General features: G+C 49.4%; 1 protein-coding gene across 2 annotated transcripts in view; it reads right to left on the reverse strand.

Moving 5' to 3' along the window:
- The window catches only part of TIAM2 (TIAM Rac1 associated GEF 2), a gene marked incomplete at its 3' end in the record, with an annotated part of 132,492 nt that extends 119,458 nt beyond the window's left edge, over nt 1-13,034 (reverse strand). For both annotated transcript variants that reach the window (XM_081905118.1, XM_081905116.1), the window contains exon 1: nt 12,815-13,034. The remainder of the gene's footprint in view (nt 1-12,814) is intronic.
- Between the last annotated feature and the right edge of the window lie 1,620 nt (nt 13,035-14,654).

A 14,654-nucleotide genomic window follows, 5' to 3' on the forward strand; every position in this document is an offset into this window, starting at 1 on the left:
TATTTCTGAGTTAGCGGAGTCTGTAACCTGAAGCATCTGTAACCTGAGGTACCACTGTAATTAACTCTTAATACATCAGAAATGCACATAAAATGCAGATGGGTTTCTTCCACTTTGAGTCCCAAACTGATATATATTTTCTGAACTAAGTTTTGTCAAATCTTTGAACTCATAAAATATACTGATTAAGGACAGATTCATGCATGGAAACCAGACAGTGTTTCTCTTCTCCATAGATGCCTGCTCAACCATTCCTGGATACAATAGTACCTGGTAAGCAAATTGTCACTACAGAGGTATCAGTGTGGTGCTATTTCCACAATCATGGCATCATTTTTTTTAGGTCTGAATCAGACATAAAATGAATAACTGATTTCAGACTTTATATGAATAATTACTCTGGTCTTAAGAATTCACTAAGTCTGTGTTTGTTTGTTTGTTTGAAAGGTCTTTCTACTGCTTAATTGTTAAAACCTCTAAATGATTTATCCTGTTTTCTTCTTTGCAGCTCTAGAAGCTACTATCATGGCTCACACAGTGCCTGCTCCTGGCAAACAGCAAACCACCAGTGCTTGCATGTAAATACAAGTGTGCAGAAATCTGGCGACACAGCAATATGCCCATCCATGTGTGTGCATCCTTTGGAAATAGTTCTTGAGAGCCCAGAGGCTGATCAAAAGCAGAAACTCTAGAATAAATTTCCTATTTTGTCTCCAGTACTCAAAAAGCATTATTTCAGCCAATATATATCTTATATAATATAAGATAATATAATAATAATCACAGTGGAGATTATGCTTCATTCTCTAGCAGCAGATCAAGCACAAGACTAAGGAGTGGTTCCACACTTTATGCAGCATTCATGTTTGCCACAGATACACTAATGCTGTGCTAGTCTTTCCTTTGGCAAATACAAAGTATAAATGACAGATCTGTATGCACAGCCATCAGACATCTCCCAAGTAATCAGGGCTCCCAGGAATGCCAATATAGATATTTCAGGATGTTCATCTGACAATTCCACTTAAGGAGTTTGCTGAAGGAAACCACCCAGAGCAAACATGTTTGGAGTGTGAGATGCAGAGCCATTTTGTATAGTGTACCTACTCAGCCATATTGCTGTGGCTAAGCTGAAATTTGAAGCTGCATTGCAACTTATCAAATAGAATTAATGAAATACCAAATCTCAGTGATGTAGGGCAGATACAGAAAAAATAAAAAAGTCAACCTTCGCAAAAAATGAGAGTATTCAATTTCATATGGAAAGTAGAGAATAGGTTACATAAAGATTTTTTGCATGGTTCAAGCAAATAGGTATCCTCTGCTGCAAGTGAGACAAGGTCAAAGCTTCTATCATGTTGTCAGGGTTTCTGGGAGAGAGGAGGAGATGACAGAGGAGACGGAGAGCGAGTGGGAGGAGGGGCAGAAGGATGAGGAAGAAGATGACGGAATTCTGAGGGAATCCACGAGTCTGAGCAGCGAGTCAGAGGATTCTCAAAAGGGGGTTACCTTAATCAAGCAAAAGGGAGGAGAAGGGAGAAGCGGAGAGGAGCCCAGTGGAAGACAGACGCAGCAAGAGGCGTCTCAGCCGGAACGGAGTAAAGGGGGTGGAGTCGTCAGCCTCTCGGAGGGAGCAGGATTAGGAGAGAACAGAGAAAGGGGGTTGGAGCAAGGTGTTCAGCCGGAAAGGGTGGAGAGCAGAACAAGGGGTGGTGTAGCGGTCGAAAGAAAGGTCAGCAGCAACGTACGCGCGCCAAGTTCAAACGTAGAGGCGCGCGGAAGTGGAGAGAGCTCAGGGGAGGAGCCCGGCCCTAAAGCCAGAAGGAGGGGGGAAGAGGCGGCAGAGGATTCAGCCTCAGGCGAGTCACGGAGAGAGGGAACCCAGGGGGGCAGGAAGACCCTGCGGAAAAGAAAGGAGAGGAAGAGGTGGTCTAGAGCCAGGCTATTAAGTTGGTGTGGAAGAGGGGAGGAGTCAGAGGGGACTTCAGCGGTCTAACGTGACAGACGTACGGCCACGATGCTGAACTGTACGAGAAGCAGAAATCTTCAATAAACTTTTCCTGTAAATAAACTGCAACGGAGTGAGGTCTCTTGTGAGCTGGGACCCGTCCTGGGTGGCCGTGACAGTAAGTCCCCTCTCAGAAAGCAAAAAATTTTTTTTGCGAAGCTCACGAACGGGAGCAGCCATGAGCGCTGAGGAGCAGCTGGTTGCACTGCGGGATCAGGTTACCGCTCTCACATCGGCAGTCATTGCTTCGCAGAAGAAGAATGACGACTTGGAGAAGACGTGCCAGGATTTGCAGGCAAGGTGGGAACACGCGGACAGGGCGGGGGCCCCAGGTTCCAGAGCGGAGGGCATTGCGCTTGGACGGAGGGGGGGTGCCCTGGTTCCGCATTTTAATGGCAACTTGCAAGACTATCCCAATTTCAGAGCGGACGTCGTATATGCACTGCATTTACTCCGTCACGATTTTAAAGATGAGGAGGAGAAAGTGGGGTTCATTGTTTCGCACCTGCATGGGGAGGCCAGGGCTTGGCTACGCAATCTGTGGCGCGAAGATGGACCGGCCCGTCGCAATTCAACTGCGTTCATCAAAGCGATGGATTCTTGTTTTCAATCCTCTGTGGATGTGGACATTGCGCGCCGTCAAATGCACGGGCTGAGGCAGGGGAAAGCGACTGTGCGCCAATACCACTCTAAATTTTTTGCATTGCTCACCGCCTTAGGTTGGCCAAAGGACAGTAAGCCGGTCAGAGATCTTTTTTGGGAGGGATTGAGCCCCCCCATCAAGGATGAGATCGCTAGGGGGGACAGACCCCAGACCCTAGAAGACGTGGTGCAACGGGCTTTAGCTATTGGAATTCGACATGAGGGACGTCCGTGGCACGAGGAGGACGGGCCCCAAGCGCGTGCGCAAGCGAGGACTCTCCCTTTTGTGCACAGGGATTTCAGCCGTGCGCACCCCTCGCCAATGGGGAAGGACAGCGAGGAGCCGATGGAGATTGGTGGTGCTAGGGCTCAGAAGCCATCCCAGAGCCCTGTCCCTGGTGCAGCCAAAGCGAAGCCTCCTAGAGGAACCAGGAAGTGTTACATCTGTGACAGTGCGCACCATATGGCGAAAGAGTGCCCCCAGAGGCTCCAGAAGCACACTGCAGCACTGGCAACTGTAACAGCAGAGGTGCAACCAGGGGAGCAGCTTCAGGGAAACGACAGTGCCTGGCTGGAAGCAGAGCTACTGGGGCTCAGCCAGGCGGATCTGTAGACAAGCCCCCAGCATCACTGCAGAGCGTGGACCCTTTGCCTCCCAGACCGGCAGTTCTGCTCACAGCAACACTCCAGTTGCCTGATGGGAGACTCCTCGAGGTTCCAATAACGATCGATTCGGGAAGCAACGCCGACTTCGTGGGACTGCAGTTCGTTAAGCAGCACAACATGGCGCTTCTGCCTGCAACGACGCCTCTAAACGTGGTCACGGTAGACGGCAGGAAGTTGCTGGGGGGGCAAGTGGTGCAGCAAACCCCTCCCATGATGATGCAGATTGGCAACCATCGAGAACTTATTAGTTTCAATGTCACCCACTTATCGGACACACCCATCGTGTTAGGCATGAGTTGGCTGGAGAGGCACAGTCCCGCGGTTGCGTGGTACCAGCGGCAGATCACCTTTTGTTCATCGTATTGTGCTCAGCATTGCTTTCAGACCGATCAGGGAGGAGAAGCCGAGCAGCAGTTGCATCTGGGTATGGTGCAAACAGTGCCTCACAAGTACCAGGACTTCTTGGAGGTTTTCTGTGAGAAGGAAGCTGACAAGTTGCCGCCTCACAGACCTTACGACTGCGCGATTGATTTAGTGCCAGGGGCGCAACTGCCTGCTGCCAAGCTGTACTCCATGTCGGAAGACGAGATGCAAGAGCTTCGGGAGTTCATAGACCATAACCTCAAGCGAGGTTTCATCCAGGAATCTAAAGCAGCGGGTGGCAGCCCTGTGTTCTTTGTGAAGAAGAAAAACACGCCCCAAAAAAGGCTTATAGTGGATTACAGGTTCATAAACAGCTTGACTAAGCCCAAAGCTTTCCCCATGCCCAAGATTGACGACCTTTTAGCGACCGTCAGGAGGGGCAAGATTTTCACCAAGCTGGACCTACGTGGAGCTTACAATCTCATCCGCATCCGGAAAGGAGATGAGTGGAAGACCGCCATGTTCACCCCTCTGGGCACATACGAATACAGAGTCATGCCTTTCGGTCTCCAAAATGGCAGCCACGTTTTTCAAGCATTTATGCACCACGTGCTAGCAGGTCTCCTCTACAAGAAGTGTGTCTGCTTTCTCGACGATATCCTGATTTTCTCGGAATCGCCGGAGGATCACGATAAGGACGTGAGGGAGGTCCTGCAGAGGCTGAAGGACCACAGGCTGTACGCCAAGTTGGAAAAATGCCAGTTTGATGTCAGAGAGGTTGATTTCCTTGGCTACAAGTTGTCCGACGAGGGACTGGCCATGGACAGGGCTAAGGTTCAAGCGCTGTTGGACTGGAAAAGCCCTCGAAATCGGAAAGAGGTCCAGAGGTTCATCGGCTTTGCCAATTTTTACCGCAAGTTTATTAAAGGTTTTGCGAACGCGACGGCGGCTATCACTGACACCCTCAGTTCCAAGAAGAAGAAGTTCGTCTGGACCGAACAAGCGGAGCGGTCCTTCCGGACGCTTAAAGGTCTTTTCGCCTCCGAAGAGCAGCTGCTCCACGTGAATCCCGGCAGACCCATGCGGGTAGAGACCGATGCGTCAGACAGAGCGGTTGGGGCCGTTCTTTTGCAAGAGGATTCACAAGGCAACTGGAGACCGGGTGCGTTCTACTCCCGGAAGCTCAGCAAGACGGAGCGCAATTATACCATATGGGACAGGGAGTTGTTGGCCATTCATGCAGCTTTCAAAGCGTGGCGACACTTCTTAATAGGAGCCAAGCACACGGTGCAAGTCCGCACGGATCACAAGAACTTAGAGTATTGGCGGACGGCTAAGTTACAGACCCAGCGACACATGCGCTGGGCGGAGTTCTTTGCGGATTTCGACTTCAAAATAGAATACATCCCAGGAGACTCCAATGTTATTGCAGACGCACTGTCCCGAAAGCCGCAATACTTGGAGGAAGCAGCTCCAATCGCAGCAAAGCACATTTTCGCACCGCAGGCGTGGACGTGCGCTACCATCGCAGTCGACCTGGACGCGGTGCGACGCGCGTTGCAAAGGGATCAGTTTGCACAGTCCAAGATGGAGGAGCTACGCGGAGGGTCGCGAGACAACGATGAGTTCCAATTGCAAGATGGACTTTTGACTCGTAAGGGTGCCCTTTACGTGCCCACCGACGATCTTCGAGCCAAGGTTCTGCAACAATTGCATGACGCCCCTAGTGCAGGCCATTTCGGCAAAGAGAAGACGATGGAGTTGGTGGCTAGAGACTTTTGGTGGCCCCAGATGAGAGGAGAGGTGGCGGACTACGTCGCCAGGTGTGATGTCTGCCAGAGGTCCAAACCAGTGCACCAGAAGCAGGCGGGATTGCTAGAACCGCTGGAGACACCGCAGCAACCGTGGGAGAGGGTAGCGTTGGACTTTGTTACGGACCTGCCCAGCTCCAGAGGTAAGACGGCGGTGTTAGTGGTGGTGGACTTGTTCACCAAGATGGCGCATTTCATCCCTTGTGCCAAGGTGGCGACGGCAGAACAGACCGCAAAGCTCTTCATCGATCACGTCTTCAGAGTGCATGGACTTCCGCAGTCCGTCTTGTCCGACAGGGGGCGCCAGTTTGTTTCCACTTTCTGGCGAAAGCTTCTGGGCATCTTGCACGTCAAAATCAACCTGACATCGGCGAGACATCCACAAACCAACGGTCAAGCGGAGAGGGTCAACGCGATCATGCAGCAGTACCTGCGGTGCTACGCCAACCAGCGACCTGCGGCGTGGGTGGACTATCTGCCGATGGCTGAATTCGCCTACAACAACACGAAACACGCATCCACCGGGGTGACGCCTTTCTTCGCGAACAATGGCCGTCATCCCAGAACCTTCCCGAGATTTGCGGCACCAGGAGGGGGGGGGCCTCAAGATGCCGACCAGTTTGCAGCGGAGTTGCAAGAGGTGCACGAGGAGCTGCGGAGACATTTGGAGCTGGCAAAACAGGCGTATAAGGTGCAGGCCGATAAGCACAGGAGGGCGGGAGAGGACATCCAGATTGGGGACTGGGTGTGGTTAGCAGCCCACGCGATGCCGGCCAGGTCATTGGCCAAGAAGAAGTTAGGACACAGGCAGCTAGGGCCATATCAAGTTGAGGCTAAGATCAATCCGGTGGCTTTTCGTCTAGCCCTTCCGGAGGGTTCCAGGGTGCACCCGGTCTTTCATAGGTCGGTGCTCACTCCCTACAAAACCCCACACAGGTTTCAAGAGTCAGGAGCACTCCCAGAGCCACGTAGGAGGGCGCCTGAGGGGGGGGAATCGCCAAGACCAGAACCTCTTAACGAGGTCACAGAGATACTGGACTCGAGATGGGGGGAGGAGGGAGTTGAATATTTTCTAGCCAGGGAAGGCACTCCGGCCTCTGCCAATAGCTGGGTGCCGGGTTACGCGTTGGACGAACCCCTGTTGAAGGAGGAGTTCCATGCACTTTTTCCGCACAAGCCCATGCCCGAGGAGTATTTTGATGATTGGCTTTTCACGCCCACTTTGTCAGACAGCACGTTCGAGGGTTTCTCCTCACCCGAGGGCCATACGCCCGAAACAAGCCCGACCAGGGATCCGAGACTGGGGGGGGAGGAGACAGGCCCTTGTTGGTGGGTGGATCAGCCAAGGGAGGCATGGAGTCAGAGATGGATGGTAGGTCCTTGGCAGGCAGCGCCAGGAGAAGCAGTGATGGAGGAAGAGACTGTGAGGTCTGTGGGTGGGGAACCCGAGTTCGAACACACATATACGGAGATGACAGAGGAGAACGTTGAAGTGGACAACTTGTATCCTGAACCGACCCCGGAAGAACCACGTTTTCCTCAACCTGCACCCGGCGAGCGGGAGGGGGGAAGGGGGGGCTTCGAGGGGGGGATGGATGTCAGGGTTTCTGGGAGAGAGGAGGAGATGACAGAGGAGACGGAGAGCGAGTGGGAGGAGGGGCAGAAGGATGAGGAAGAAGATGACGGAATTCTGAGGGAATCCACGAGTCTGAGCAGCGAGTCAGAGGATTCTCAAAAGGGGGTTACCTTAATCAAGCAAAAGGGAGGAGAAGGGAGAAGCGGAGAGGAGCCCAGTGGAAGACAGACGCAGCAAGAGGCGTCTCAGCCGGAACGGAGTAAAGGGGGTGGAGTCGTCAGCCTCTCGGAGGGAGCAGGATTAGGAGAGAACAGAGAAAGGGGGTTGGAGCAAGGTGTTCAGCCGGAAAGGGTGGAGAGCAGAACAAGGGGTGGTGTAGCGGTCGAAAGAAAGGTCAGCAGCAACGTACGCGCGCCAAGTTCAAACGTAGAGGCGCGCGGAAGTGGAGAGAGCTCAGGGGAGGAGCCCGGCCCTAAAGCCAGAAGGAGGGGGGAAGAGGCGGCAGAGGATTCAGCCTCAGGCGAGTCACGGAGAGAGGGAACCCAGGGGGGCAGGAAGACCCTGCGGAAAAGAAAGGAGAGGAAGAGGTGGTCTAGAGCCAGGCTATTAAGTTGGTGTGGAAGAGGGGAGGAGTCAGAGGGGACTTCAGCGGTCTAACGTGACAGACGTACGGCCACGATGCTGAACTGTACGAGAAGCAGAAATCTTCAATAAACTTTTCCTGTAAATAAACTGCAACGGAGTGAGGTCTCTTGTGAGCTGGGACCCGTCCTGGGTGGCCGTGACACATGTTTACAGGTGTTATGGCAATTCACAACATGTGGAAACAAATAAATATTTTCCCTTCATATACAGTGGTACCTTGGGTTACAGACGTTCCAGGTTACGCATTTTCAGGTTATGGACCATGGGAAACCCGGCAGTACCGGAAAGGGTTACTTCCGGGTTTCGCTGCTCTTGCATGTGTCACAGATTACATCTGCAACCTGAGCTTCCACTGTATTTTAAATACTACATGGAGTAATATGGGTTCAAGTCCACACTCCAGTGCTAATCACTACCTTTCTGTTTTTGAGCAAACTCTGTAATTCCAGAATTGTAAGAGAAAAACACATGTGCCTGTAGTATCCTAATGATGCATAGTGACTCAATTAATTAGAATGATGCGTTTCCTCTCTTGGCCACTCTCCCTCTTTCTGTAAAGTAGGAATTTCCTTTTGGGCAAGCTAAGTTGTTATTGCTCTGATAGCTACAAAGAATAGTTATCACAATAGACGAAACAGGTCTAACTTCTTAATGTGCCGCCTTTATTATTTAGCATAAGAGCACAATCCACAAGTCTGAGTGGTGAAAATATTACAGAGAAAGTGAGTTCGCACATGATTTTATGGGTCATTACTCAGATAACCCACTGCTAGTCCAGAAGTGTGACTGCTATTCATATGGGTCTATGTTCTGTGAATCAGCTGGTGTAAAGGGGTCATAAAGAGGTAGGCTAACAAGGTAGGGGGTGGAGGGAGGAGAGTATGGACCTACTCAAACATAACTGTTCACATGGATGCCACCACTTCTGTGCACTGGAAGCCCCATAAGGCAGGGATTGGGCAGTCACTTAGGAAATTTCCACTCTACTTCACATACTGCCTTCCAAGAGATACTGTAGTTAACTGTAACAATGCACAACTTAAATTTTCACGCTGCTACTGTCATCATACACACCACATGGCACTTCCCCTCCATTCCTAACACTGGCTTCCAATCTGTCCTGTAATCTTTAGAAGCTCCTTAAAGCTTACTTTCAAAGTCCTCAGTAGTCTTGCCCACCTCTGTGTCCATACATTCTTGTCCTCCTCAGTGCCTTGAACTCTACCACTTTCAGCCTCCTGAATGGTTTCTTTCTCCCTTAAATGACTTCTCCATTATCTTGTGCATGGAAGACACTCAGAGGTTGCCCTCTCTTTCTTCAAAGCCAACCTAAAAAAACAGTGTTTCCACAGAACCTTTGCCTCTACCCTCCTCTGTTACTATAATAATGCTTTCAAGTATGTTTAAATGTAATCATACAAATTTGTCCCCCATTACTTTCCCTTGTAGTCACCTCTTTCTTCATAACAAAAACTGTAAGCTCCCTTAGGCAGGGGTCCATCTTTCCAACACTTCCTATCCTACAAAGTGCTACATACATAGATAGTACTATGTAAATAATAATATAAAACGGTAATATGGAAAAAAAGCATATCCAGGAGTCCAGAGCCTCTAGAATCTAGATTATTCAGGTTTGGTGTAATTTTTTTAAAAAATGATCCAAGTTTCTCAGGGAGTAAAATGAGAACACATAAGACAGGACTATTCAATGCTTAAGTAGTATTGCAATGTTTATAGCTAACTTTTCCCATGAGAGATGCTTAAATCTGTTACTTTATAACTAGCGAGTGTGAATATGTTCTTTTTTATAACTAATATTCATTAAAAAGAGATGGAACAAAGACACTTTAAATCGATGCACTAGAGAATAAACCTATTTACAACTGGTAAATGGTTAGTAGCTAATTATTCTTGCTGGTGTGGCACTTGCAAATAGCTTTCGAAAGAGAATATGCATTTCCATGGTTACACAGTATGAATGTTTTCAAGAACCAAAGTAAGTGGACTATGAAATAATCTCAGTGCAAGAGATGATTTGCATCAAACACACTTAACACCTATAGGATGTGCTTGTTTGATAACCATGCCATTATCATGATTCCCAGTAGCTTACTGTATATTGCATGCATCTTTATGCAGAAAACCAAAAAGCATTACGATAAGCATTGATGAACAGGTTTATTTAGTTTCAAGCAGAGCTCTGGGTGGAGCAAGAAAAACAGCATTCACAAAGTCGCTGCAGAGACTCCTTATACTTTCATACCATCTCAAAACCAATGGAAGTCATATACACATAACCCAAGGTCACAAGTTTGATTAAAATTATTTCCCATTGCTAAATCCAAAATACTCCTTACAAGTTTGTTTGACATGTAAAACATTTACCCATTGCTGTAGCGTTTTTAAAAAGATAGTAATCTCTACAAATTTTGGCACACTACTATGTGTGATTTTATTGTTTAACAAAAAATTGATATTTTGTAACCTTCTGTTTGCAAACAGCTTAGAGATTTTCCTTTCAGAAATGTAAAGCGGTATAGAAATGATTTAAATAAGTAAAAGACTGTTCTAATATAATATACGATTTTTTATTTTAAAAAGTATTGATGTACAGAAGACAAGAATCCTAAATTCAAGAAAGGAATTAAAAGCAGGTGCCTCTTGTTTTAATAAGTAGGTCACCCACCACAGCAGCTGGGGGAAGGGAGACACTATACATGAGTGGGAGAAATTGGACATGGCAGCCACATCTTATTTGTGAATAATAGCCTTATCACAACACTCAGATGACTTAATAATTACAAGTGTCACCAGCAGCAAGTGCTTGGGGTTTGTAGAACCTTCAGCTCAGCAAGAGCTCCAGCTGCACAGAATTTAGTGCAAGGATCCAAGTCTTCAGATAAAGGCCAATTTCCAAAGATTGAGGAGTGTGAAGGGGCATCTTTAATAACCCATGTCCTAAACTATGACTCCATGGTTTCATGGATTCCCTCTCATCATCATTCTTTGTTACCAAAAGCACGTAGCTAGCAAACACCTTTGTTTCTAGTTCCACTCTCTTTCAAGAAAGATAGGGATACTTTTTTTTTACAAAGTATCCCAAACATATGGACTTCCCAAAGCTACATTCCTGTAACAAAGCAAACTTCTTTCAGCCTCCTGTATTCCTAGTTTTAAGCTATGGTCTGTCTTTGTATACAATTAATCTACTCCTCTAACCCCAGAGCTCTGGGCTGTAATACATGCTGCATCTGTAAATCAGGGAGAGGTCAGAGACAATTTTTAGAAGAGTTGAAATCAGTTTGAGAGAGACAGTGGTCTGGATGGTGTACATATTTTCTATGTCCCACTGGTGCTGCTGTGAGATAGATAGATAGATAGGTAGGTAGGTAGGTAGATAGATATGAGAACCCTACTGAACTAGTTTACCAAAGGCAAAAATGTGATGTGAGTATATACCATGGGCGACAATCTCCCCACCCCCTAGGGGAAAAAAGCACCTATTATCTGCCTCCAGCCTTTGTTAAATAACAGCTCCACAAACAAACCAAAGACTTGGAGACAATCTTGCTTAGCAGCTTTCCCCTTTTCTTTTCTTTTTTGCATGTTCAGTACTACGCAGGAAAGCTATTAAACACTTCAAGAAGAAAGCAATATTTATTATGAGTTACTGTATTTGTACAGCACATCCAGCCAGGACCTCCAGCAGCAAAAGTTCAGAAACATTTTCATAACAACTACCATGCTTATTTTTAGTATCCTCTTGGATGCTTTCTGATTAAAGAACTGCAGTGAAATTATCCAGACACTCTGGTAGGCGTGCCTTTCTGTGATGGGCACCAAGGAAAGCATACGCACACAGAAACATTTTGAAACAAGAACTTAAGAATTCAAATGTAGTTCAAAATAACTTCAAAAACACAAAACTACAGAAAATTTAACTAATCCAGCTACGGTGGTGCCTTTTGTAATTGTTTTATTGTTGGGATGCTATTGTATTTTACCATGTTGTTCTCCCTTAATACTGGCAGTACAGAAACTTCTGAAATAAATAAATGCACAAGATAGCTTGGCTGTTATGGGGTGTGTAGCCAGGCTAATGCTCTCTACTGACGCACACACAAGTTCCTATCTTTGTACTCTGAATTGCTGTGGGCTAATAACTGCTCTCTAGTTCCATGCTGGAAATCAATGATCACACCGATTCTGAGTAGAACGCTTTAAAAAGGTGGGTGACTAAAACAGGTGTTATGATGTCAAGGGCATGCCAAGGGCAGAGTCACATAGGAGGTCGCTGTCCTCCTGATCTAGTAGGTTAGCACACAATTTAGAAATGCATTAAAAATATGGCAGTGTTCCCACAACTTTCCACAGCACAGATTCTACCAACTCGACCACAGGCTAGCTTGTGAGCAGACCAGAAACCCACTCCAAAAAAGATTCGTGCTCATGCCTTAAATAGCCGACCACGCAGCCTTAAGGCTGCAATCCTAAACACATGCGCTGGATAACAAATCCCACCGAACATTGTGGGGCTTGAGTTGCTTCTGATTAAAGACGAATAGGCTTCCCCTAGAAGTTCCAGAAGGAAGAATTCATTTGATTAGAACGGGCGCCGCCTAGTCAAGCAAAACTCTCGCAGCTGAAGTGATTACCAAGCATCAAGCAAATACATCAAGGCTGGGAATCAATCCCAGGAAAGGAAACCTGTTGTCTTCTTCAGCGGGTCTACGCAGGAGCAAACAAGAGGCGGGAGAGTCGAGTTTTCACACCCCTTCCAGAAGGAAACCATTTAAAAAACAAACAAACCCCCAAAGCCGAGCTTTGCAGTGTTAAAGCAACTTGGGGAGAGGGCGGCGGCTTCGAGCTTCGTAGCTCACCTCCAACCTAAACAAGAGAAGTTCTGAAGGCGCCTTAGGCTGCTACCCTGATCAGTTCAGCCACTAGAGCCGATGGTCTTAGAAGGGCTGCAGCCCATTAATTTCAGCGGGTCTACCCCGAGTACGTGCTAGTGGGACAAGCCTTACGAATTCAAGGGAAGACGCGCGCGCTCGCCCCTCGAAAAGCCCTCAGGAAGGATGCCCCCTTCGTCGTCCTCCTTACCTCGGGGTAAGCCAGCAGCGCTTCCTTCTGAGGAGACCCGCGCAGGGGCTTAGCTGAGCCGTCCGCCTCCGAGGGCGGCCGCCGAGCTGCTGTTCTGTGTGCTGACCAGAAGAACTCAGCCCCTCTGGAATGGGCTTCCTCCTCCCCTCGAGAGCTCGCCCTCGCCGGCCACCAGAGGAGAAGCGGCTTTCTCCGCCCCGCGGGCTCTTCTTCCACGCACAGGCTCGTACAAATCCCAAACAAACGCAGCCCCGCCTCGCGCCGCTCAGAGACCCAGCAGCAGCAGCAGCAAGAAGGCCAATAGGAAAACGCCGAGGGAGCCGAGTTGCTCGCGCCTCGGAGGTCGCTCGGAAAGTGGCCGGCGCGCGCGCGGAGGGCGGCTGCTTGGGCGCGGGCTCCTTCTGGACTCTGCTCCTCACAGCCGACAAACAGCAACACACGAGCAACTCCTCCTCCTCCAGCTCCGCCCCTGCCGGGCGGCTGCCACCTAACACGCCTCGACGTCTTGCGCGGCAGAGCGAATATCAGGGCAGAAGCTCTGTGGCGGCGGGGCAGTCGGACTTTGCTTGGGGCGGGAGGCAGGCTGAGCAGCAGGGCCCCAAAGGCAGAGGACAGGCCTGGCTTTCCATCCTAGAAGGCAGGCAGGGTCCGCATGACTTCTCGTTCCTTCCTCAAGAGCTGCGCTCTGAAATGTTGTGTGTCTGAGGTAGTTTGTTTTCAGAGGTCCGCCGACACCTATTGAACACACATTGCTATCTAAAGGACCTTAAGACAATTAAAGGCTGGCCTAAGGTATATGGCTGCCCGAGGGACCTGGGAAGCTGCCTTATAGTAGGGTTACCACAGTGGCGTAGCGTGGGTTGTCAGCACCCGGGGCAAGGCAAGTAATTTGCAGTGGCGTAGCGTGGGGGGTGCAGGGGGGGCCGGCCACACCGGGCGCAACATCTGGGGGTTAGGGAAATCCATGGGTTAGGGGGCGCAAATCCATGGGTTAGGGGGCGCAAATCCATGGGTTAGGGGGCGCAAATTACTTGCCTTGCCCTGGGTGCTGATAACCCACGCTACGCCACTGGTAATTTGCACCCCTAACCCGTGGATTTGCGCCCCCTAACCCTAACCCCCAGATGTTGCGCCCGGTGCGGCCGGGCCCCCCTGAACCCCCCACGCTACGCCACTGGGTTACCATCCCCGGAATGTCCCCAGATTTGCACATCTGTCCCCAGGAAACGTGGCAGTGGCAGCCTCAGCAGCCCAGAGCCAGCCTGGTAGTGCAGTTGGCTCTGGCTGGCTCTGTGCTGCTGACTGCCACTGCCGCTGCCAAAGGGGAACCGGGGACGTTCAGAGGTACAGATCTCCTGCCCCCTTTGATTTGACTGATGGGGGAGGCTTGGGAGTTGTGGGTGGGCGGCCATTGCCCTGGAGAGGCGCAAGGTGCATGGTTTCTCTGCTGGGCAAGGTGCAAAGCCCTTCTTTCACACCCTATGTAACATAAATGTGCAGAGTTTTTTAAAGACTGGGCAACAGCGCGCCGTGCGCCCATGACTCCCAAGCCTCCCCTGATCTCCTGCCCCCTTCCCCCTTTCTTTTGACAGATTGGGGTCGGCTCGGGAGCCACGGGCAGGCACCATTGCCCAGTTTTTTTAAAAAAAAACTGTGCATTATGCTTCACAGGGTGTGAAAGAAGGGCGTTGCACCTTTATACAATATGCATGTGTGCTTGAGCCCAGGGTCATTTGCCTCACCATCCCCACTACTGCCTCCCTGTTGCTACTCAGCTTCCCCCCCAAAAATAAATGTCCCCGGATTCATTGAAAAAAATCTGGTAACCATACCTTATAGC

Source organism: Podarcis melisellensis (genome assembly GCF_964234715.1).
Source record: "Podarcis melisellensis genome assembly, chromosome: 3".
Taxonomy (NCBI): Eukaryota; Metazoa; Chordata; class Lepidosauria; order Squamata; family Lacertidae; genus Podarcis; species Podarcis melisellensis.